This window comes from Bos grunniens, chromosome 13, assembly GCF_055505025.1.
Source record: "Bos grunniens cultivar Pamir isolate PY7600 chromosome 13, Bosgru_T2T1.0, whole genome shotgun sequence".
NCBI classification, from domain to species: domain Eukaryota; kingdom Metazoa; phylum Chordata; class Mammalia; order Artiodactyla; family Bovidae; genus Bos; species Bos grunniens.
The window spans coordinates 72376817-72401777 of NC_141177.1; the positions used below are offsets into that span (position 1 = coordinate 72376817).

Here is a 24961-nt window from a genome sequence, read left to right on the forward strand (position 1 = left end):
TCTGACAATAGAAGTGGTAATATCTTGTTTTAAAGGATTGTTTTGAAATTTAAATGAACTAACATATATGTTCAGTATAGTACCCATTCAATAAATGTTATTACTTAAATTTTGTTTAATAGAAATCAGTTTAGAAAGATATTCATCTAGAGTATTTGAACATTTTCTGCTGTCAAATGTTAGTATTCAAGATAAAAATAAACTTTGAATATTTATGGAGTTGGTGGTAAAAAATGAAATGCCATTCTCGTTTTCTTCCCATATCAGTCTTTTCATTAATTGACATGTGGTATTTAATACCAGCCACTAGGCACATGTGATTATTTAAAGTTTTAATGGACTATTTTATAGAGCAGTTTTAGGTTTACAGAAAAATTACACTGAAAATGTAGAGTTTCCATGTATGCCTTCCCCCACAGTCACACAGTTACTTAATCTTACATTAGTTTGGTGCATTTGTTATCACCGATACACCAGAATTGACAAGTTATTAACTGAAGTCCATAGTTTATGTTACAGTTGACTCTCTGTGTTGTATCGTTCTATGGGTGAGATTGTCTTCTTTCACTTAGCAATGTGTGTTTAAGGTTCTTGTGTGTCTCTCCATGGCTTGAGGGCTCATTTATTGTTAAATAATACTCTGTTGTATGGATAACTTTTGATTTTAATTAATTAAAATGAAAATTTACTCCCTCAGTAGTAGCAGCAGCTACTTGTGGGTAGTGGCTACCATACTGGAAAATGCGGATTCAGCACATTTCCATCGTCTCAAAAAGTTCTACTGAAGAATGCTGATATCAACCAAAGTCCAATTCTCCAATTATCTTCACTGTCACAGAGAACTTACCTGTTGGCTCAGCCTCAATTTGTCTTTAAGCCTACATTTTTAGTGCTTTGGGTTATGCTGCAAACCTAAACTTGACATAATTTAAAATCCTTTACTCCCCCAAAGAATTAGCCTTTCCAGACGTTGCCCATTATAATATGGTTTCCTATCAGGGCATCATCTTTTACTCCATTCATCCTGTCCCTAAAATCTGGAGTCATCTTTTTCTTTCTTATTTTTTCTCTACACCTTTTGAATATTTATCAAAGGTAAGCAGGTCTCAGAGCTAATAACTGACGAAGTTTAGATCAGAATGTAGAATTCCTTTTTCTAGTTCTTTCTTGGGATCTCCACTAGTTGGGGCTGCTTTTCCAATAATTTTAAAGTTGCAGTCACTTTTGAAGAGTTTATTGGCGACTGTATGATTATGTACTATGTGATTTGTATTATAAATCAAGACTGTAAAGGTTATAGCTATAGATTTAATAAATAGTGAGGTATTCATTCTTTTAAACATTAGAACTTGAAGGAATTTATCTTATTTCACTCTATAATTCAGTTATGATGGAAAAATATTTTTTCCTCTATGTGTGACCCACTTTGCATAATAAAAATTAATTTCGCTCACTAATATTTGGCTGGTAAGGGTGAATAGAATTTAACTGAACATCATTGCCATCCAAAATTCTGTATTTATGCTTGTATTCTATTCAAATACTTTGTGAAGCCCAATTTGGTTACCACATGAACTTGTATCTTCTTAAACATTCTTTAAATTCCAATGTTTAAATTTCCAGAACTTGAAAAATGGAGAGCTTTGTGTCGGTCTCTTTGCTTTTCTTTCAGGGTAATCTGTACCTCTCCTTTGCTGAAAATAGCATACTGCGTATGGTCTTGATTTGACCTTCTCTGTATACTGGTTGTGCTGTGCTGTGCTTAGTCGTTCAGTCATGTCTGACTCTTTGCAACCCCATGGACTCTAGCCCACCAGGCTTTTCTGTCCATGGGGATTGTGGGGCAAGAATACTGAAGTGCGTTGCCATTCCCTCCTCCAGGGGGTCTTCCCAATCCAGGGATCGAAACCAGGTCTCCTGCACTGCAGGCAGAATCTTTACCATCTGAGCCACAAGGGAAGCTCAAGAATACTGGAGTGGGTAGCCTATCCCTTCTCCAGGGGAACTTCCTGACCTAGGAATCAAACTGGGGTCTCCAGCATTGCAGGTGGATTCTTTACCAACTGAACTACCCAGGGAGCCCATATATTGGTTATGCTTGCTCAAAACTTGGGGCTGGTGCACTGGGATGACCCAGAGGGATGGTACAGGGAGGGAGGTGGGAAGGGTGTTCAGGAAGGGGAACGTGTATACCTGTGGTGGATTCATGCTGATGTATGGCAAAACCAATACAATATTGTAAAGTAATTAGCATCCAATTAAATAAATTTATATTTTTTTTAAAGTTCATTTTTATGGAGACATTCTGTTAAAGAGTAGTAGTCTTGCATGTTTTAAGTACTGTATTTTTTAAAAAATCCTGAATCTTAACCTTCATTTTGAAATGCTTTCCCTATAAGTACTGCTCTTAAAACCCATGTTTTATATGTCAGCTTTTACATTAATTACTGTTTTGATTAAAACTGTCACTCTTTGCTCGAATGTAGCCTATTTTTAAATTTATTAAAAACTTAAAAAAATGATATCAATAAATATGCAAATAATATATATTAATAAAAATATATCAATAATAGATTTTGACTAGTAAGTCTAGATTTTAATCACTCAGAGGCTTTTCTGTTCTCCAAGGTCACCCCAACCAAAACCATCAACCTATATGAAAATTTTGTTATCCATTGGTGGTTTAATTAGTGTCTTGGGGTTAATTAATTAAAACTCCATAGAATCATCTCTGGAGAAGGCAATGGCACCCCACTCCAGTACTCTTGCTTGGAAAATCCCATGGATGGAGGAGCCTGGTAGGCTGCAGTCCATGGGGTCACTAAGAGTCAGACACGACTGAGTGACTTCACTTTCAGTTTTCATTTTCATGCACTGGAGAAGGAAATGGCAACCCACTCCAGTGTTCTTGCCTGGAGAATCCCAGGGACGGGGGAGCCTGGTGGGCTGCCTTCTATGGGGTCACACAGAGTCGGACATGACTGAAGTGATTTAGCCGCAGCAGCAGCAGGATCATCTTGTTATATTTTGTTATACCTGTCTCTTCATGGGAAGGTCAGTTTCACTGATTGAAAGTAAAAGACAGTAAAACCCTTGTGTGGCTATTCATACAAATCCTTACTTAGAGAACAAATGATGATGCTACCTTTGCATTCTGCATTGTCAGGATACCTCAGCTGTTTAACAGTCACCACTGGGCCGGCAGTGCCTCTAATACTAGTTATGCTAGAGGTGATGGATTTTTGGTAAACAGGTGGGGTTTGTGTTTGCTGAGTTCCTTTTACTCTTTAAGAAATCTTTCCTTGAGTGCATGCCTATGTTGGGTTAACAGTATACTTAGTATGTATTTTGATGTTGAATTGTGTTTATTTGCTGTTACTTTGCCAACAAAGGTCCATCTAGTCAAGGCTATGGTTTTTCCCGTGGTCATGTATGGATGTGAGAGTTGGACTGTGAAGAAGGCTGAGCACCGAAGAATTGATGCTTTTGAACTGTGGTGTTGGAGAAGACTCTTGAGTGTTCCTTGGACTGCAAGGAGATCCAAGCAGTCCATTCTGAAGGAGATCAGCCCTGGGATTTCTTTGGAAGGAATGATGCTAAAGCTGAAACTCCAGTACTTTGGCCACCTCATGCGAAGAGTTGACTCATTGGAAAAGACTCTGATACTGGCAGGGGTTGGGGGCAGGAGGAGAAGGGGACGACAGAGGATGAGATGGCTGGATGGCATCGCTGACTCGATGGACGTGAGTCTGAGTGAACTCCGGGAGTTGGTGATGGACAGGGAGGCCTGGCGTGCTTTGATTCATGGGGTAGCAAAGAGTCGGACACGACTGAGCGACTGATCTGATTTGATCTGATCAGTAATTGATATAAGCTTATACAAGGAGAAATAATTCTTGTTACTCATGTTAACATTATTGCTTCTTTTGGCTAATAGATCAGTCCAGTGTAAAACTAGGAGTTGATATGCTTATTGTTGATATTAAGATAAAGTCATTGTTGAGCTTGAATGACTTCTTAATTGGTGACTGCTTTTAAGCCAGCTATGATGTTATTTTTACTCTCTAGATAAGGTTGTACCCATTTCTAAAAAGCTGTACCTTTGTAAAAGTTGCAATTTATAATTTTTTTGTAATTTTTAAAGTTGAACTAAATTTCTTTTCTTGGACAGTCAGATATCACCAGGCTTGTGAGGCTTGTCACCTCTTCTCTCCATTTTGCAGCATAAATGAGTTTGTTCTTTAAAATTTTTTTTTCACTTGTTTATTTTAGTTTTGGCTGTGTTGGGTCTTCGTTGCTTTGTGTGGCTTTCTCTAATTGCAGTGAGCAGGGGCTACTCTTCATTGCGGAGCACAGGCTGCAGTAATTGCACCAGGCAGACTCAGTAGCTGTAGCTCGTGGGCTCTAGAGCATGGGCTCAGCAGTTGTGGCACACGGGCAGAGTTGCTTCATGGCATGTGGAATCTTCCCAAACAGGATCAAACCCATGTCCCCTGCATTGGCAGGTGGATTCTTATCCACTGCATCATGAGGGAAGTCCAATGAGTTTATTCTAATAAAACTGTTTATAAGCAGCTCATTTGGTTTTGAGATATTTACTAATAACTTCCCTTTGTTATGGAGAAGGAAATGGCAACCCACTCCAGTACTCTTGCCTGGAAAATTCCATGGATGGAGGAGCCTGGTAGGCTTCAGTCCATGGGGTCTCAAAGAGTTGGACATGACTGAGCAACTTCACTTCCCTTTGTTAATGTTTACTAGTTAAATCCTTATGCAGAGGTAGAGGAATAACCTTTGCTTTTTGTTACTTTAATGCTTCTTTAGAAGCCCATTATGGGTCTTCCCTGGTGGCTCAGACAGTAAAGAATCTGCCTGTAATGCAGGAGTCCTGGGTTTGATCCCTGAGTTGGGAAGATCCCCTGGAGAAGGGAATGGCAACCCACTCCAGTATTCTTGCCTGGAAAATTCCATGGACAGAGGAGGCTGGCAAGCTACAGTCCATGGAGTTGCAAAGAGTTGGACATGACTGAGTGGCTAACATACAGTGCTTCTTTCCTCATTTCCTTATGGTCCTTGCTCTATAGTGCCAAAGGTTGTTTTAAATTTTTATCTACTATGCTTTGAATGTTGAGTGAATGATTCAGTTTGCTTGTGGTTTTGTGTGTGTGTGTGTATAATAACTGATTTTGTATATTTTATATCCTACAACTTTAGTCTGTAACATTTTTTGGTGTAGTTTTTAGAGTTTTCTATATATAGTGGCATGTGTGTTAGTTGCTCAGTCATGTCCAACTCTTTGCAACCCCACGGACTGTAGCCCATCAGGCTTCTCTACCATGGGATTCTCCAGGAGAGAATACTGGAGTGGATTGACATTCCCTTCTCCAGGGGATCTTTCCCACCCAGAGATTGGACCCTGGTCTCCATCATTGCAGGAGTTTGTATGAGCCACCAAGGAAACTCTTTGTAGCATGTCATCTGGAAATAAAGACAGTTTTACTTTTTCTAAGCTGATTTGGATGCTTTTTATTTCTTTTTCCTTGTGTGATGGCCTGGTTAGGATTTCCAGTACTTGATTGAATAAAAGTGATCAGAGTGTGTGTCCTCATCTTATTCTTGATCTTGGAAGATAAACTTTCAACTTTCACCATTGAATGTTATCTTAGCTGTGGGCTTACCACATACGTCTTTTATTATGTTGAGTTTCAGTCAGTCTGTATCCAGTTAATTGAGAGTTTCTATTATGAATGGATGTTGAATTTTGTCCAGTACTGTTTTCTGCATAACTGAGATGGTCATATTTATCTTTGATTCTGTTAATGTATATCACATTGATTTGTGGATGTTGAACCATGCTTTTTGTATCCCTGAAATAAATCCCACTTGATCATGCTCTATGTTCCCATTAATGTGGTTGAATATTGAATATTATTGAATTTTTAGAAGATTTTTGCTTGTATTTTCATCTGGGATACTGGCCTATAATTTTCTTGTACTATTCTTTCTGGTTTTGGTATCAGGGTAATTCTGGCCTAGTAGAATGTTTACAAGTATTCTCTTATTTTTTTTTTTTTAAGAGTTTGAGAAAAATTGGTATTGGCTCTTAAATGTTTAGAAGAATACATCAACAAAGTCATCTGGTCTGGACTTTTACTTGTTGAGAGGTTCTGATTACTGATGCAATCTCCTTACTAGTAATTGCTTTGTCGTATCTTCTATTTCTTCATGATTCAGTCTAATAAGGTTTTATGTTTCTATGAATACATGCACTTATTCTAAATTGTTTGATTTGTTGGCATATAATTGTACATAACAGTCTCTTAAGGGAACTCCCTGGCGGTCCATTGGTTCAGACTCTGTTGTACACAGGTTTTCTATCCCTTGTCACAGGGAATTAAGATCCCACAAGCCACACAGCGTAGCCAAAAGAAAAGTATTTAATGATCTCTGCTTTTCTGTGATATTTTTGTAAAAGTTCATCTTTCATTTCTAATTGTGAGTGCTCTCTTTTTCTCTTGGTGGGTATGGTTAAAGATTTGCATATTTTGTTTATCTTTTCAAAAACCAGGTTTTAGTTTCATTGATCTTTTGTCATTTTAATCTCCATTTTATTTATTTCTGCTCTGATCTTTGTTATTTCCTTCCTTTTACTAACCTTAAGCTTAGTTTGTTCTTTTTCTAAATTTCTTGAAGTGGAAAGTTGTTTACTGTACTGAGATGTTTCTTATTTCTTAATGTAGGCATTTCTCATTTAATCTCTCCTATAACTGCTTTTGCTGCATTTTCATTTGTCTCATGTTTTTGTTTCTCTTAATTTTTTTTTTTTGATTCCTTGATTGTTCAGTAACATGTTTAATCTCCACATATCTGTGAATTTTATAGTTTTTTCTTACAACTGGTTTCTAGTCTCATACTTCTTTGGTTGGAAAAGATGCTTGATATAATTTCAGTCCTCTTAAATTTGTTGAGACTTGTTTTGTGTGATCTATCTTGAATAATGTTCCATGTATACTTGAAGAATGTATATTCTGCTGCTGTTGGATGGAATGTTCTTAAATGCCTGCCAAGTTTATCTGGTCTAACATGTCAGTTAGGTCTAGTGTTTTCTTATTGATTTTCTCTCTAGATGATCTATCCATTGATGAAAATATAGTCAATAGAAAAATAGAAGTCCCTACTATTATAGTATTGCTATCTATTGCTCCCTTTAGGTCTGTTAATATTTGTTTGATATATTTAGGTTTTTCTAAGTTGAGTGCATAAGTAGTTGCAAATGTTATGTCCTGTTGGCTTGGCCCCTTTATAGCTACATGATGATCTTCTTTGTCTCTTATTACAAAATTTATCTTAAGGTCTATTTAGCTATAGCCACCGTAGCTTTTGGGGGTTTACATTTTTATGAAAAACTTTTTTTCATCCCTTCACTTTTAGTTTGTACATATAAACCTGAAATGAGTCTCTCATAGGTAGCACATTGATGGTTCTTGGTTTTGGGGTTTTATTTTATTTTATTTTTTTAATCTATTCAACCACTCTGTGTGTGTCTGTCTCTCTCTCTTTTTTTTTTTTCTTTTTTTGAGAATTAAGTTAATTTACATTTAATGCAATTACTTGTTCAGTCACTCAGTCATGTCCAACTCTTTGCAGCCCCATGAAGTACAGCTTCCCTCCTTCATCATCTCCTGGAGTTTCCTCAAACTCATGTCCATTGAGTCAGGATGCCAGCCAGCCATCTCATCTTCTGTTGTCTCCTCCTGTTGCCCTTAGTCTTTCCTAGCATCAGGGTCTCTTCCAGTGAGTCAGCTCTTCCCATCAGGTGGCCAAAGTATTGGAGCTTCCACTTCAACACCAATCCTTCTAATGAATATTCAGAGTTGATTTCCTTATGATTGGTTTGATCTTCTGGCCATCCACAGGACTCTCAAGAGTCTTCTCCAGCATCACAGTTCAAAAGCATCAATTCTTTGGTGCTCAGCCTTCTTTAAGGTCCAACTCTCACATTCATACATGACTACTGGAAGGACCATACCTTTGGCTATACAGACCTTTGTCAGCAGAGTGACTTCTCTGCTTTTACTAACATGGATGTTTTGTGATTCCTCTGTTCTTCTTTTCTTGTTCTCTTCCTTTATGATTTGATGATTTTTCTGAGTGGTATGTGTAGATTTCTTTATCTTTTGTGTATCTTCAGTAGGGTTTTGCTTTATGGTTACCATGAGGCCTACATATAACATCTAAGAGTTATAACAGTCTATTATAAGCTGATAACAACTTAAGTTTGAATGATTCTAAAATTCTATATTTTTACTGTCTCCTCCCATCACATTTTATGTTTTTGATGTCATATTTGCATCATTTTATCTTTAGTATACTTTAACAAATTATTGTAGTTATAGTGGGTTTTTTTTTCACTATTTTTCTTTTTAACCTTTATACTGGCTTTATAGCCCAGCACTATTACAGCATTATATTATTCTGACTTTGATTATATATTTAACTTTATCAGCAAGATTTATGCATGTTTTCCTGCTACTAATTAGTACCATTTTTTCAGCTTAAAAAGTCTTTTTAACATTTCTTATAGGGACAGTCTATTGGTGCTGAACTCCTTCAATTTTTGCTTATCTGAAAAACTCGCTCTCCAATTCTGAGGGGCAATTTAAATGCAGTTGATTTTTGTATATAGGTTTTGTATTCTGCAACTTTACTGAATTTGTTTATTAGTTCTAATAGCTTTTTCTGGTTGAGTCTTCAGGGTTTTGTATATGTAATAAGTTCTCCTTTAATTCTTAAGGACAGCTTTGCTGGGTAGATTATTCTTGGGTGGTAGGTTTTTTTTTTTCTTTCACAAGTTTGAATACATACTTCAGTCTCTTCTGGCCTGCAAAACTGCTAAAAAAAAAAAATCTGATAATTTTATGTGAGTTTCCTTGTATGTACCAAGTTGTTTTTCTCTTGCTGCTTTTAAGATTTTTCTCCTTGTATTTTCTGATGATTTAATTATAATGTGTCTCAGTATGAGTCTGTTTTTGTATTCATCCTTTTTGAAAATCTGAGCTTCCTGGATCTGGACATGTTTCTTTCTCCAGGTTAGGGAAGTTTCAGCCATTATGTCTTTAAATTAGCTTTCTGTCCCTTCCTCTGTCTTTTCTCCTCCTTGTGCCCTTCTAAGTGTATGTATTGGTCTGTTTGAGTGTCCCATAAGTCCCTTACATTCTCTTGAGCTTCTGTCTTTTGCTCCTATGGTTTACTGTTCTATCTCAAGTTCGTGGATCTCTTCTTATGGTTGATGTATTTTGCTGTTGAACCCTCTATTGAGTTTTTTAGTTCAGTTAATTATATTCTATGTCTTGTGAGCTGACTGGTACTTCTTAATATTTTCTTTCTCTATGTTGAAATTCCTTGTTCATGAAAGTGATGACGGAACAGAGATGCTGCTGACCATAGTGACCATCTTTGGGTCTGTTAACTGAACTCTCTGACAACTTACTAATCTCTGTTTTATTAAGACCTGTTTCTGGAGTTTTAGCTTGTTCTCTAGTTTGGAACATATTCCTCTGTTTCTTCATTTTCCTTGACTCTGAGTTTGTTTCTCTGCATTAGATAAAGCAGCCTCCTCTCCTAGTCTTGCTTGAGTGGTTTGTGTGGGAGAGGAAGCTTATCTATCAGGCTGGCTCCCACTCCTGTAACCTTTGTAATTGTCCAAGCCACCACCTGTATTCCTAGTGCATCCTGGTGGTTGAAGGTGTGCCCACTTGGCAGTGATCCAAAGGCAGGGACCACTGTCAGCACCTACATGAAGGCTGGTTAGAAGCTGACCCCTCAGGCAGCAGCAGCTGGAAAAGTATGCAGATAGCTGTCTTCTAGGGAGAAATGGGAGGATGGTGATTCTGCCTGCTCCCTCTGCTCTGGACCCAGGTGTATAGCTGGGTGTTCAGGGATGTGCTCTTAAGCCTGTTAACACATTATTGATACGTTATTAGGAAATTTTTGCAGAAACTAAGGCCTGTGGGTAGCAATTTGTTATGTAAGTGAATGCTGAAACACCCACATTTGAATAAATATCAACATTTGCACTTCATGTATCTATTTGAAACTTTGTACATGTCTTATTAAAGCATTCTGATATTTTATTAGTGTGATAGGCAGTGTAGCAAGCACTTCTGTGCAGGAGAACAGAACATCTATTACAAATGCACCGTGTTTCACTGTGCTTTCCTCTGGAAAGAGCAGACTCTATACTTTCTGGCAGCTTTTGTTTTTTAAGTGCTGTGGGTATTATTTCCTCTAGAATATGTTCTTTTATTTTACCTGATAGTCGACAAGGTGGATCTTTGCAGGGGGCTCTTTTAGAAATGCCACAAGAAGGACCAGGTGAGAGACTACCATTGCATTCACCAGAACCAGTCAGTTCAGTTCAGTTGCTCAGTGATGTCCGACTCTTTGTGACCCATGGACTCTAGAACACCAGGCTTCTCTGTCCATCACCAACTTCTGGAGCTTGCTCAAACTCATGTCCATCAAGCCAGTGATGCCATCCAACCATCTCATCCTCTGTCATCCCCTTCTCCTCCTGCCTTCGATCTTTCCCAGCATCAGGGTCTTTTCCAATGAGTCAGTTCTTGGCATCAGGTGGTCATAGTATTGGAACTTCTGCTTCAGCATCAGTCCTTCCAATGAATATTCAGGACTGATTTCCTTTACAGTTGACTCCTTTGATCTCTTTGCAATCCAAGGGATTCTCAAGGGTCTTCTCCAACACCAAGTTGGAAAGCATCAATTCTTCTGTGCTCACCTTTCTTTATATGACTATGGGAAAAACCATAGCTTTGACTAGACAGACCTTTGTTGGCATAGTAATGTCTCTGTTTTTTAATATGCTGTCTAAATTAGTCATAAATTTTCTTCCATGGAGCAAGTGCCTTAATTTCATGGCTGCAGTCACCATCTGCAGTGATTTTGGAGCCCAAGAAAATAAAGTCTGTCAGTCCATCGTTTCCCCATCTGTTTGCCATGAAATGATGGGACCACATGCCATGATCTTTGTTTTTTGAATGTTGAGTTTTCAGCCAGCTTTCTCACTCTCCTCTTTCACTTTCATCAAGAGGTTGCTGTTTAGTTCCTCTACGCTTTCTGCCATAAGCGTGGTGTCATTTGCATACCTGAGGTTACTGGTATTTCTCCCAGAAATCTTGATTCCAGCTTGTGCTTCACCCAGCCCAGCATTTCTCATGATGTACTCTGCATATAAGTTAAATAAGCATATAATTTATTTAACTGCATATAAGTTAAATAAGCCTTGATGTCCTCCTTTCCCAATTTGTAACCAGTCTGTGGTTCCATGTCTGGTACTAACTGATGCTTCTTGACCTGCATATAGATTTCTCAGGAGGCAGGTAAGGTGGTCTGGTATTCCCATCTCTTGAAGAATTTCCACAGTTTGCTGTGATCCACACAGTCAAAGGCTTTAGTGTAGACAGTGAGGCAGAAGTAGATATTTTTCTGGAATTTGCCTGCTTTTTCTATGATCCAACAGATGTTGGCAATTTGATTTCTGGTACCTCTACCTTTTCTAAATCCAGCTTGACCATCTGGAGGTTCTTGGTTCACGTACTGTTGAAGCCTTCCTTGGAGAATTTTGTGTATTACTTTGCTAGCTTGTGAGATGATTGCAATTGTGCAGTAGCTTGAACATTGTTTGGCATTCACCAGAATGGTCAGTGGCTACTGGTAACAAAAATTGCTTGTAAATCATTTTATTACATGCATTAAGGCTACAATAAATTTTAAATGCATCAAATAAACCAAAATTACTCAAATAGAAGCCCATTTTTGAGTTTTCCAGAATATACTGAAGCTTGCCAGATATTAATCAGATCAGTAACTCTTTTCATATATTTATTATACTCTAATATGTAAGTGGGCTTAGTTATTTGATGGCCAGTCCTCCTGTCTTCCTTTCCTGTAGATGGAGGTGTTATGAATAGTTGTCACCATGTAGATTAGCCTTTTGTCTTTCCATATAAGAACAATCTCTTTTCCTTTCTGTGTGTTGTGCTTAATCACTCAATCATGTTCAACTCTTTGTGACCTCATGGACTGTAACCCATCATGATCCTCTGTCTGTGGGATTTTTCCAGCAAGAATACTGGAGTGTGTTACCATTTCCTTATCTAGGGTATCTTCCCAACCCATGATCAAACCCACCATCTCTTGTGTCTCCTGCATTGCAGGCGGACTCTATCTGCTGAGCCATCAGGGAAACCCTTCTTCTGTAAGAATGTCATTTTTCCACTCTGTAGATTTTTATATTTCACCTTTAAGTTGGTTTAGTAGACCATGGTTCTCTCTTATAGTCCTACAAACTCTGGACTTATTTTTCAACAGTATTTCAGATGTGGACACACTGTTGTAACAATTACCTTGGTAACCATGGTGCCATGAACCCAGATAAGGTTGCAGGACCTATAATATTGTTTCTTGTGGTTTCCTTCCTTCACCTATGTAAATCTCAAGGTTGCATATATATCTAATTTCACCTACGCTAACCATCCTGACCAAAATTCCATATTTTGTAAGTTTTCTGGATTATAGGTTTTGAATCTGAGTTGTCCTCTTCACCTTAGTATTGCCTCATTTAGTGATAACTCTGTTTGGGTATATAGATCAAATGAAATTTTGGTAGAAAATAACCCCAAAGTGTTTTTTTTTTTTTTCTTTTCTGATTGAATTCAACAAGTATTTATTGAGTGCCTGTTACATGCAAGATTTTGTTTCAGATACTTGGGACACAGCAGAGGATAAAACAATGGTCCCTGCCCTCATGGAGCTTACAGTCTAGCATTTATGACCACTTCACGGGGATGCCATGACCTGGGCAAGTCACTGCACCTCTGTCCTCAGCCACCTGATGCAGGAGTAAGGAGGCCTGGCTCTGACGTGGGTAACCAGCTGGCTGTGCTGGAGGTGCCAAACAGGGCACCTACCCCCAGCCCACCACCCAGACAGTCGACAGGGTGGAAGCTGGCTTTCAGTAATAAAGTACAGGAGGAGGGGGCATAGGGACTGGAGCCGGTAGTCTGCTAGGCTGCTGTCTTGGGGCCTGGGCATTGCTATACGAACTGCTGCTGCTGCTTCTTGGTGGCCACCTTGCCGGCAAGGTCCTTGGCCTTCTCTGTAGCTGCCAGTGCCGTCTCCTTGGCCTTCTCCTGGGTTTCGTTGGCTGTTTCAACAAGGGTTTTGGGAGGGACCGCACCTTGCAGCTTGGCCAAGGTGTATTCAAAACCCTTCATAGTCTAGGTCATGTTGCTTTTGAACCGTGTGAGACCAAATTCCTGGACAGCTCTGGAGACGCCAAATACATAAGCTAGAGGAGACCCAGGCTTCCTCGCAGATTTTGGTCCAGCTGCTGTTATCTGAGTTCCCACAGTAAACACATCCTTACTCTACCACCATCAGCTGGGTGTGGTTGATGTAAAGGTGGTCATGGTCTCGTTTTTGTGGCTCCACAATAGAGTCCTCTAGGATGTACTCTGAGTGAGCAACATTGGCAAGAAACAGTCGCTCAGCCCAGTGGGGCATCCTGTTCCTCTTGGTCGGGACTTGTCGGAACAGGAGCTTCTGGTCAGAGGTCACCTCTCGGTGCACTGGCTTCCGTCAAGACATGTTTGCTATAGGGATTCGGGTACTGCTGCCACAAGGCAGCGAACACTTGGTCCCAGGAGCTCCGGAGCACGCTCTGGCCCAGGAAATACTTGACCATCGTCCCAGCCAGAGCGGGCTCAGCGCCCGGGCAGCATCAGGGGTGCAGAGCGCACGCGGAGGCCGGGCTGGAGCTCGACGCGCGGCCGCCATGCTAGCAGCGGCTCGGTCGCCACAGCGCCACACCCAAGCAGCGGCTGCCATCGTGAGGGATTATCGGAATCAGATCAGATCAGATCAGTCGCTCAGTTCGCAACCCTGTGAATCGCAGCACGCCAGGCCTCCCTGTCCATCACCAACTCCCGGAGTTTACTCAGACTCACGTCCATCGAGTCAGCGATGCCATCCAGCCATCTCATCCTCTGTCGTCCCCTTCTCCTCCTGCCCCCAACCCCTCCCAGCATCAGACTCTTTTCCAGTGAGTCAATTCTTCGCATGAGGTGGCCAAAGTACTGGAGTTTCAACTTTAACATCATTCCTTCCAAAGAAATCCCAGGGCTGATCTCCTTTAGGATGGACTGGTTGGATCTCCTTGCAGTCCAAGGGACTCTCAAGAGTCTTCTCCAACACCACAGTTCAAAAGCATCAATTCTTTGGCGCTCAGCCTTCTTCACAGTCCAACTCTAACATCCATACATGACCACAGGAAAAACCATAGCCTTGACTAGACGAACCTTTGTTGGCAAAGTAATGTCTCATTGCGTGGGGAGGAGCCAAGATGGCGGAGGAGTAGGACGGGGAGAACACTTTCTCCCCCACAAATTCATCAAAAGAGCATTTAAACGTCGAGTAAATTCCACAAAACAACTTCTGAATGCCGGCAGAGGACATCAGGCACCCAGAAAAGCAACCCAACTCTTCGAAAGGAGGTAGGAAAAAATATAAAAGACAAAAAAAAAAGAGACAAAAGAGGGAGGGACGGAGTTCCGTCCCGGGAAGGGAGTCTTAAAAAGAGAGAAGTTTCCAAACACCAGGAAACCTTCTTACTGCCGAATCTGTGCCGAGCTTTGGAAGCACAGAGGGCAACATAACAGGGAGAAAAAATAAACAATAAACTCGCAGATTGCGAGCCCTACAGTAACTCCCTCAGCGGAGAAGCAGTGCAGACGCCTGCACACGCCATTAGCAAGCGGGGGCTGGGTAGGGAGGCGCGGCGTGGGCTGCATCGCTCAGAGTAAGAATCTGGCCTGAATACCCTGAGCACTATCTGAGCGAAATAATTTGGGCTAGCAAACCAGACTGTGGGATATCTACCACGCGAAAAGCCAGCCCCAACCTAAGACACCCCCAGGCCCGCGCACGGAACAAAGGACTGAACAGAGATAGCCGGCTGCAGACCTTCCCCCTCCGGTAACAGGCAGCCAGAGCCGGAAGGGGACAATCGCAGCCCCAGAGAGACATTATCTATAAAACTGTAAGCAGGCTTCTTTGCTAACTAAAACTTCTTGGGGGTCTGGACGGTCAACATCTGCCTGAGAAGGTGCGCCGGTTTTACACCCAGATAACTGAGTGGCGGGGAGGTGATAAGTCGCAGCATTGGCGTTCGCCAAGCACCTCATCACCTGAGCTGCTCGGACCTGGGAAGAGCACAAAACTCAGGCCCAACTGAGTCTGCGCCTCTGAGGACTACCCGAGTGCCTGAACCTGAGCGGCTTGGACCTGGGAGGTACATGCAGCCCAGGGCCGGCCTCGGATTGTTCTCGGCGGAACAACCTAGAGCCTGAGCAGTGAGGGCAGGGAGGCTACACGCACCATGAGTGGGGGCAGACCCAGTGTGGCTGAGGCACTGCGAGCGCACGCCAGTGTTATTTGTTTGCAGCATCCCTCCCTCCCTCCCCACAGCGCGACTGAACAAGTGAGCCTAAAAAAAAAAAAAAGTTTTCCCCACCGTCCCCTTTGTGTCAGGGCAGAAGCCAGACACTGAAGAGACCAGCAAACAGAAGAAGTTATAACAGAGGGAAACGCCTTGGAAGCTACAGGCAATAGATTAAAACCCCGTGGTTACTACGGACTACATAGGAAGGGGCCTATAGATCTTCAGAAATATAAGTCGGACCAAGGAACTAGCCAAAAATGAACTGAACCCACCATACAACAAAACCAGAGAAAGTCCTAGATATATTTTTACTATTTTTACGATCATTCTTTTTTTTTTTAATTAAAAAAAAATTTTTTAAGTCCTCTATTGTTTCTTTAATTTTCACTTTTATAACCTATTACTTTGCAAAAAATAAAAAAAAAGACCTTATTTTTTTCTTCTTCAGCAAACTTCATATATATATATTTTATAATTTTTTGATCTTGTTTTTTTTTTTCTTCTTCTTCTTCTTCTTTTCTCTAACATTGTATTTTTGAAATTCCAAACTCTAGTTTTTTAATTTTAGCTTTTTGGTATATGTTATCAATTTTGTACCTACAGTTTTTTTTTTATAATTTCTGTGAATTTTTTTTTTTTTCTGTTTCATTCTCTTCTTCTTTTATATAACATTGTATATCTGAAACTCCAAACTCTACTCTAGATTTTTAATTTATGCTTTTTGGTATTTGATATCAAATTTGTACCTGTATCTTCTTTATAATTTTTGCGACATTGTTTTTGTTTGTTTTCTCTCTTTATGTTTCTTCTTCCTTTTTTTTTTAACATTGTATTTTTGAAATTCCAAACTCTACTCTAGATTTTTAATTTTTGCTTTTTGGTATTAGTTATCAATTTTGTACCTGTATTTTCTTTATAATTTTCGCGACCTTGTTTGTTTTTCTTTGTTCATTTTTTCTCTCTTTCTTTTCCTTCTTCTTTTCTTTAACATCGTATTTTTGAAATTCCAAACTCTACTCTAGATTTTTAATTTTTGCTTTTATGTATTTGTTACCAATTTTGTACCTTTAAGAACCCAATGTTCAGGACCCATTTTTCACTACGGACCGAGATTACTGGCTTGACTGCTCTCTCTCCCTTTGGACTCTCCTTTTTCTCCACCAGGTCGCCTGTGTCTCCTCCCTAACCCCTCTCTACTCTACCCAACTCTGTGAGTTTATGTGTGTTCCAGATGGTGGAGAACACTTAGGGAACTGATTACTGGCTGGATCTGTCTCCTTCCTTTTCATTTCCCCCTTTTATCCCTCTGGCCACCTCTGTCTCCTTCCTCCTTCTTCTCTTCTCTGTATAACTCCGTGAACATCTCTGAGTGGTCCAGTTGTGGAGTGCACATAAGGAAGTGACTACTGGGTACCCCACTCTCTCCACTACTGATTCCACCTCATCTCAATTGGGTCACCTCTAACTCCCTCCTCCCTCTTCTCTTCTCCATGTAACGCTGTGAACCTCTCTGAGTGACCCTCACAGTAGAGAAACTTTTCATCTTTAATGTAGATGTTTTATCAATGGTGCTGTATAGAAGGAGAAGTTTTGAAACTACTGTATAAATAAGACCGATAACTGGAAGCAGGAGGCTTAAGTCCAAACCCTGACTCCAGGGAACTCCTGACTCCAAGGAACATTAATTGACAGGAGCTCATCAAACGCCTCCAAACCGACACTGAAATCAAGCACCACACAAGGGCTAACAAGTTCCAGGGCAAGACATACCAAGCAAATTCTCCAGCAACAAAGGAGCACAGCCCTGAGCTTCAAGATACAAGCTGCCCAAAGTCACCCCAAAACCATAGACATCTCATAACTCATTACTGGACACCCACCAGAACACCGACACAAGCTTCCCTAACCAGGAAACCTTGACAAGCCACCTGTACAAACCCACACACAGCGAGGAAAAGCCACAATAAAGAGAACTCCACAAACTGCCAGAATATAGAAAGGACACCCCAAACTCAGCAATTTAAACAAGATGAAGAGACAGAGGAATACCCAGCAGATAAAGGAACAGGATAAAAGCCCACCAAACCAAACAAAAGAGGAAGAGATAGGGAATCTACCTGATAAAGAATTCCGAATAATGATAGTGAAATTGATCCAAAATCTTGAAATCAAAATGGAATCACAGATAAATAGCTTGGAGGCTAAGACTGAGAAGATGCAAGAAAGGTTTAACAAGGACCTAGAAGAAATAAAAGAGAGTCAATATAAAATGAATAATGCAATAAATGAAATTAAAAACACTCTGGAGGCAACAAATAGTAGAATAACAGAGGCAGAAGATAGGATTAGTGAATTAGAAGATAGAATGGTAGAAATAAATGAATCAGAGAGGATAAAAGAAAAACGAATTAAAAGAAATGAGGACAATCTCAGAGACCTCCAGGACAATATTAAACGCTACAACATTCGAATCATAGGGGTCCCAGAAGAAGAAGACAAAAAGAAAGACCATGAGAAAATACTTGAGGAGATAATAGTTGAAAACTTCCCTAAAATGGGGAAGGAAATAATCACCCAAGTCCAAGAAACCCAGAGAGTCCCAAACAGGATAAACCCAAGGTGAAACACCCCAAGACACATATTAATCAAATTAACAAAGATCAAACACAAAGAACAAATATTAAAAGCAGCAAGGGAAAAACAACAAATAACACACGAGGGAATTCCCATAAGGATAACAGCTGATCTTTCAATAGAAACTCTTCAAGCCAGGAGGGAATGGCAAGACATACTTAAAATGATGAAAGAAAATAACCTACAGCCCAGATTATTGTACCCAGCAAGGATTTCATTCAAGTATGAAGGAGAAATCCAAAGCTTTTCAGACAAGCAAAAGCTGAGAGAATTCTGCACCACCAAACCAGCTCTCCAACAAATACTAAAGGATATTCTCTAGACAGGAAACACAAAAACGGTGTATAAGTTCTAACCCAAAACAATAAAGTAAATGGCAACGGGATCATACTTATCAGTAATTACCTTGAACGTAAATGGGTTGAATGCCCCAACCAAAAGACAAAGACTGGCTGAATGGATACAAAAACAAGACCCCTACATATGTTGCCTACAAGAGACCCACCTCAAAACAGGGGACACATACAGACTGAAAGTGAAGGGCTGGAAAAAGATTTTCCATGCAAATAGGGACCAAAAGAAAGCAGGAGTAGCAATACTCATATCAGATAAAATAGACTTTAAAACAAAGGCTGTGAAGAGAGACAAAGAAGGTCACTACATAATGATCAAAGGATCAATCCAAGAAGAAGATATAACAATTATATATGCACCCAACATGGGAGCACCGCAGTATGTAAGACAAATGCTAACAAGCATGAAAGGAGAAATTAACAATAAGACAATAATAGTGGGAGATTTTAATACCCCACTCACACCTATGGATAGATCAACTAAACAGAAAATTAACAAGGAAACACAAACTTTAAACGATACAATAGACCAGTTAGACCTAATTGATATCTATAGGACATTTCATCCCAAAACAATGAATTTCACCTTTTTCTCAAGCGCACATGGAACCTTCTCCAGGATAGATCACATCCTGGGCCATAAAGCTAGCCTTGGTAAATTCAAAAAAATAGAAATCATTCCAAGCATCTTTTCTGACCACAATGCAGTAAGATTAGATCTCAATTACAGGAGAAAAACGATTAAAAATTCCAACATATGGAGGCTGAACAACACGCTGCTGAATAACCAACAAATCACAGAAGAAATCAAAAAAGAAATTAAAATTTGCGTAGAAACGAATGAAAATGAAAACACAACAACCCAAAACCTGTGGGACACGGTAAAAGCAGTCCTAAGGGGAAAGTTCATAGCAATACAGGCACACCTCAAGAAACAAGAAAAAAGTCAAATAAATAACCTAACTCTACACCTAAAGCAACTAGAAAAGGAAGAAATGAAGAACCCCAGGGTTAGTAGAAGGAAAGACATCTTAAAAATTAGAGCAGAAATAAATCAAAAGAAACAAAAGAGACCATAGCAAAAATCAACAAAACCAAAAGCTGGTTCTTTGAAAGGATAAATAAAATTGACAAACCATTAGCCAGACTCATCAAGAAACAAAGGGAGAAAAATCAAATCAGTAAAATTAGAAATGAAAATGGAGAGATCACAACAGACAACACAGAAATACAAAGGATCATAAGAGACTACTATCAACAATTATATGCCAATAAAATGGACAACGTGGAATAAATGGACAAATTCTTAGAAAAATACAACTTTCCAAAACTCAACCAGGAAGAAATAGAAAATCTTAACAGACCCATCACAAGCACGGAAATTGAAACTGTAATCAAAAATCTTCCAGCAAACAAAAGCCCAGGTCCAGATGGCTTCACAGCTGAATTCTACCAAAAATTTAGAGAAGAGCTAACACCTATCCTGCTCAAACTCTTCCAGAAAATTGCAGAGGAAGGTAAACTTCCAAACTCATTCTATGAGGCCACCATCACCCTAATACCAAAACCTGACAAAGATCCCACAAAAAAAGAAAACTACAGGCCAATATCACTGATGAACATAGATGCAAAAATCCTCAACAAAATTTTAGCAACCAGAATCCAACAACACATTAAAAAGATCATACACCATGACCAAGTGGGCTTTATCCCAGGGATGCAAGGATTCTTCAATATCCGCAAATCAATCAATGTAATACACCACATTAACAAATTGAAAAATAAAAACCATATGATTATCTCAATAGATGCAGAGAAAGCCTTTGACAAAATTCAACACCCATTTATGATAAAAACTCTCCAGAAAGCAGGAATAGAAGGAACATACCTCAACATAATAAAAGCTATATATGACAAACCCACAGCAAACATTATCCTCAATGGTGAAAAATTGAAAGCATTTCCTCTAAAGTCAGGAACAAGACAAGGGTGCCCACTTTCACCATTACTATTCAACATAGTTTTGGAAGTTTTGGCCACAGCAATCAGAGCAGAAAAAGAAATAAAAGGAATCCAAATTGGAAAAGAAGAAGTAAAACTCGCACTATTTGCAGATGACATGATCCTCTACATAGAAAACCCTAAAGACTCCACCAGAAAATTACTGGCACTAATCAATGACTATAGTAAAGTTGCAGGATATAAAATCAACACACAGAAATCCCTTGCATTCCTATACACTAATAATGAGAAAACAGAAAGAGAAATTAAGGAAACAATTCCATTCACCATTGCAACGGAAAGAATAAAATACTTAGGAATATATCTACCTAAAGAAACTAAAGACCTATATATAGAAAACTATAAAACACTGGTGAAAGAAATCAGAGAGGACACTAATAGATGGAGAAATATACCATGCTCATGGATTGGAAGAATCAATATAGTGAAAATGAGTATACTACCCAAAGCAATCTATAGATTCAATGCAATCCCTATCAAGCTACCAACAGTATTCTTCACAGAGCTAGAACAAATAATTTCACAATTTGTATGGAAATACAAAAAACCTCGAATAGCCAAAGCGATCTTGAGAAAGAAGAATGGAACTGGAGGAATCAACCTACCTGACTTCAGGCTCTACTACAAAGCCACAGTTATCAAGACAGTATGGTACTGGCACAAAGACAGAAATATAGATCAATGGAACAAAATAGAAAGCCCAGAGATAAAACCACACACATATGGACACCTTATCTTTGACAAAGGAGGCAAGAATATACAATGGATTAAAGACAATCTCTTTAACAAGTGGTGCTGGGAAAACTGGTCAACCACTTGTAAAAGAATGAAACTAGAACACTTTCTAACACCATACACAAAAATAAACTCAAAATGGATTAAAGATCTAAATGTAAGACCAGAAACTATAAAACTCCTAGAGGAGAACATAGGCAAAACACTCTCTGACATACATAACAGCAGGATCTTCTATGACCCACCTCCCAGAATATCAGAAATAAAAGCAAAAATAAACAAATGGGACCTAATTAACCTTAAAAGCTTCTGCACATCAAAGGAAACTATCAGCAAGGTGAAAAGACAGCCTTCAGAATGGGAGAAAATAATAGCAAATGAAGCAACTGACAAACAACTAATCTCAAAAATATACAATCAACTCCTCCAGCTCAACTCCAGAAAAATAAATGACCCAATCAAAAAATGGGCCAAAGAACTAAATAGACATTTCTCCAAAGAAGACATACAGAGGGCTAACAAACACATGAAAAGATGCTCAACATCACTCATTATCAGAGAAATGCAAATCAAGACCACTATGAGGTACCATTTCACACCAGTAAGAATGGCTGCGATCCAAAAGTCTACAAATAATAAATGTTGGAGAGGGTGTGGAGGAAAGGGAACCCTCTTACACTGTTGGTGGGAATGCAAACTAGTACAGCCACTATGGAGAACAGTGTGGAGATTCCTTAAAAAACTGGAACTAGAACTGCCTTATGATCCAGCAATCCCACTGCTGGGCATACACACTGAGGAAACCAGAAGGGAAAGAGACACGTGTACCCCAATGTTCATCGCAGCACTGTTTATAATAGCCAGGACATGGAAGCAACCTAGATGTCCATCAGCAGATGAATGGATAAGAAAGCTGTGGTACATATACACAATGGAGTATTACTCAGCCATTAAAAAGAATACATTTGAATCAGTTCTAATGAGGTGGATGAAACTGGAGCCTATTATACAGAGTGAAGTAAGCCAGAAGGAAAAACACCAATACAGTATACTAACGCATATATATGGAATTTAGAAAGATGATAACAATAACCCTGTGTACGAGACAGCAAAAGTGACGCTGATGTATGGAACAGTCTTATGGACTCTGTGGGAGAGGGAGAGGGTGGGAAGATTTGGGAGAATGGCATTGAAACATGTAAAATATCACGTATGAAACGAGATGCCAGTCCAGGTTCGATGCACGATACTGGATGCTTGGGGCTGGTGCACTGGGATGACCTGGAGGGATGGTATGAGGAGGGAGGAGGGTTCAGGAGGGGGAGCACATGTATACCTGTGATGGATTCATTTTGATGTTTGGCAAAACTAATACAATTACGTAAAGTTTAAAAATAAAATAAAATTAAAAAAAAAAAAACAAAGTAATGTCTCTACTTTTGAATATGCTATCTAGGTTGGTCATAACTTTCCTTCCAAGGAGTAAGCGTCTTTTAATTTCATGGCTGTAGTCACCATCTGCAGTGATTTTGGAGCCCCCAAAAATAAAGTCTGACACTGTTTCCACTGTTTCTCCATCTATTTCCCATGAAGTGGTATGACCGGATGTCATGATCTTCGTTTTCTGAATGTTGAGCTTTAAGCCAACTTTTTCACTCTCCACTTTCACTTTCATCAAGAGGCTTTTGAGTTCCTCTTCACTTTCTGCCATAAGGGTGGTGTCATCTGCATATCTGAGGTTATTGATATTTCTCTTGGCGATCTTGATTCCAGCTTGTGTTTCTTCCAGCCAAGCGTTTCTCATGATGTACTCTGCATATAAGTTAAATAAACAGGGTGACAATATACAGCCTTGATGAACTCCTTTTCCTATTTGGAACCAGTCTGTTGTTCCATGTCCAGTTCTAACTGTTGCTTCCTGACCTGCATACAAATTTCTCAAGAGGCAGATCAGGTTGTCTGGTATTCCCATCTCTTGAAGAATTTTCCACAGTTTATTGTGATCCACACAGTCAAAGGCTTTGGCATAATCAGTGTTTAATTTATGAAAGTCTGTCTTCAGAGAGTAGAGTTTCCAAGTTATGTTTAAAGTGAAGAAATGTTATTATTTGTTCAAACTTTCTTCTTGTCATAACCTTGGGAAAGATAGATGTTTCAAATAATGGATCCAGTGTGACTTTCTCATTTGTCCACCAAAATTATGAATTCAAGAAACTTCTTTAAAAGAAATTTCTATGTCACTGTTGGTTACATGAGTCCATTTTAAAGCTTTATCATACTTTTTACATGATTTTTCATTCTGTTGGTGATAAAAGTTTGAGAAGCGACTAACTCAAAAAAGCAGTTACCCAAAATTAATTCTGTTATTTCAGTAACACTTTGCAGGTTATTACATTCAGTCATTATATCTGACACACCTATAAAGTCTTCTAATTTTCATGAAATGTCTTCAATCCACTCTTCTGCGGGAGCAAAGGAGCATTCTCCAGCACCGTGAGTTTCATTTTCACTTTCTGTGGCAGAGTCAGGCACTAAGGTTTTTTTGTCTTTTTGTTGGTCTAATGTTCAAGTCATCTGAGTGATAACTATACCTGAAGAACTGTCATCTTTTTTATAATTTATTTTTCATTGTACTGGATCTTCGTTGCTATGTGCAGGCTTTCTCGTTGTGGAGAGCAGAGGCGGGGGAGCTACTCTCTAGCTGCAGTGTGAGGGCTTCTCATTGTGATGGCTTCTCTGCAGAGCACAGGCTCTAGGCGCATGGGCTCAGTAGTTGTGGCACACGGGCTCAGTAGTTGTGGCACACGGGCTTAATTGCCAGGTGACATGGAATCTCCCCTGCATTGGCTAGCAGATTCTTAACCACTGGACCACCAGAGAAGTCCTAAAGAACTATCTTCTTCTGTCTTAGTCACTCAATTGTGTCACTCTTTGTGACCCCATGGACTGAAGCCTGCCAGGCTCCTCTGTCCATGGGGATTCTCCAGGCAAGAATACTGGAGTGGGTTGCCATTTCCTTCTCCAATCTTCTTCTGAGACACTAAGGTATATGTTGCTCAGACAATCAAGAGCAAGTATCTGCATAAAATTGACCGAAAAATTCTTCTTCACTCAAAATTTGGTGATGCATCATTTTTGAAAATTTTATAGTATTATTAACTTGGATTTATAATATACATAAGGTAGGAACAAAAACCTCACAGAGCAAAATGTGAATAATAACGACAGTCATAAGTTGTACAGTGAATAATGTTTGGGTAACAGAAGATGTATTAATATGTCTCTGGTCAATAATGTGTTAAGAATGTCTTTGTTCACTACATGAATGTAAGTCCTGTTTGCTCTCAGAACCAAGCAGTTTGGGCACCTATCCCTGAGGAGGCAGCCACAAAAGCTGGGGCACAGAGACATGTGTCCAGGCTCCTTCCAGGGAGATAACTAGCAACCCGGGACAGGCTGGAGGGAGAGGTGTCTGCTGGCTTCCCTGCCCTTAAGGGAGGATCACAGTCCGCCCCTAGGTACAGAATACGTTAGAAGGCTGACCCTCAGGCAGAAGCTTTGTGCTTAGTTGCTCGGTTGTGTCTCACCCTTTGTGAACCCTGGCAGACTGTCCATGGGGATTCTCCAGGCAAGAATATTTTCCAGGCAGGTTGCTCTCCAGGCAACCCAGGGCATGGGTTGCCATGCCCTCCTCCAGGGG

The 24961-nt window shown here is 39.7% G+C and overlaps 1 protein-coding gene, 1 long non-coding RNA gene and 1 pseudogene across 5 annotated transcripts in view; 1 reads left to right on the top strand and 2 right to left on the bottom strand.

Annotated features, from left to right (window-relative positions):
* LOC147361213 (uncharacterized) overlaps positions 1–24961 on the top strand; it is a 93421-nt gene that overhangs the window by 65275 nt on the left and 3185 nt on the right. The window contains exon 4 of one of the 3 annotated variants that reach the window (XR_015139917.1): positions 3393–3870. The exons of the other annotated variants lie outside the window; for them this stretch is intronic. This is a non-coding gene — a long non-coding RNA (uncharacterized LOC147361213). Of the gene's footprint in view, positions 1–3392; positions 3871–24961 lie in introns of those variants that run through there. 3 annotated transcript variants of the gene reach the window in all.
* The window catches only part of CCDC3 (coiled-coil domain containing 3), a 136424-nt gene that overhangs the window by 14146 nt on the left and 97317 nt on the right, over positions 1–24961 (bottom strand). The gene's annotated exons all lie outside the window — the stretch shown is intronic.
* Positions 5524–24312, bottom strand: LOC147361216 (PRELI domain-containing protein 1, mitochondrial pseudogene; annotated as a pseudogene). Its single transcript, XR_015139913.1, has one exon. The product of XR_015139913.1 is annotated as a PRELI domain-containing protein 1, mitochondrial pseudogene (transcript).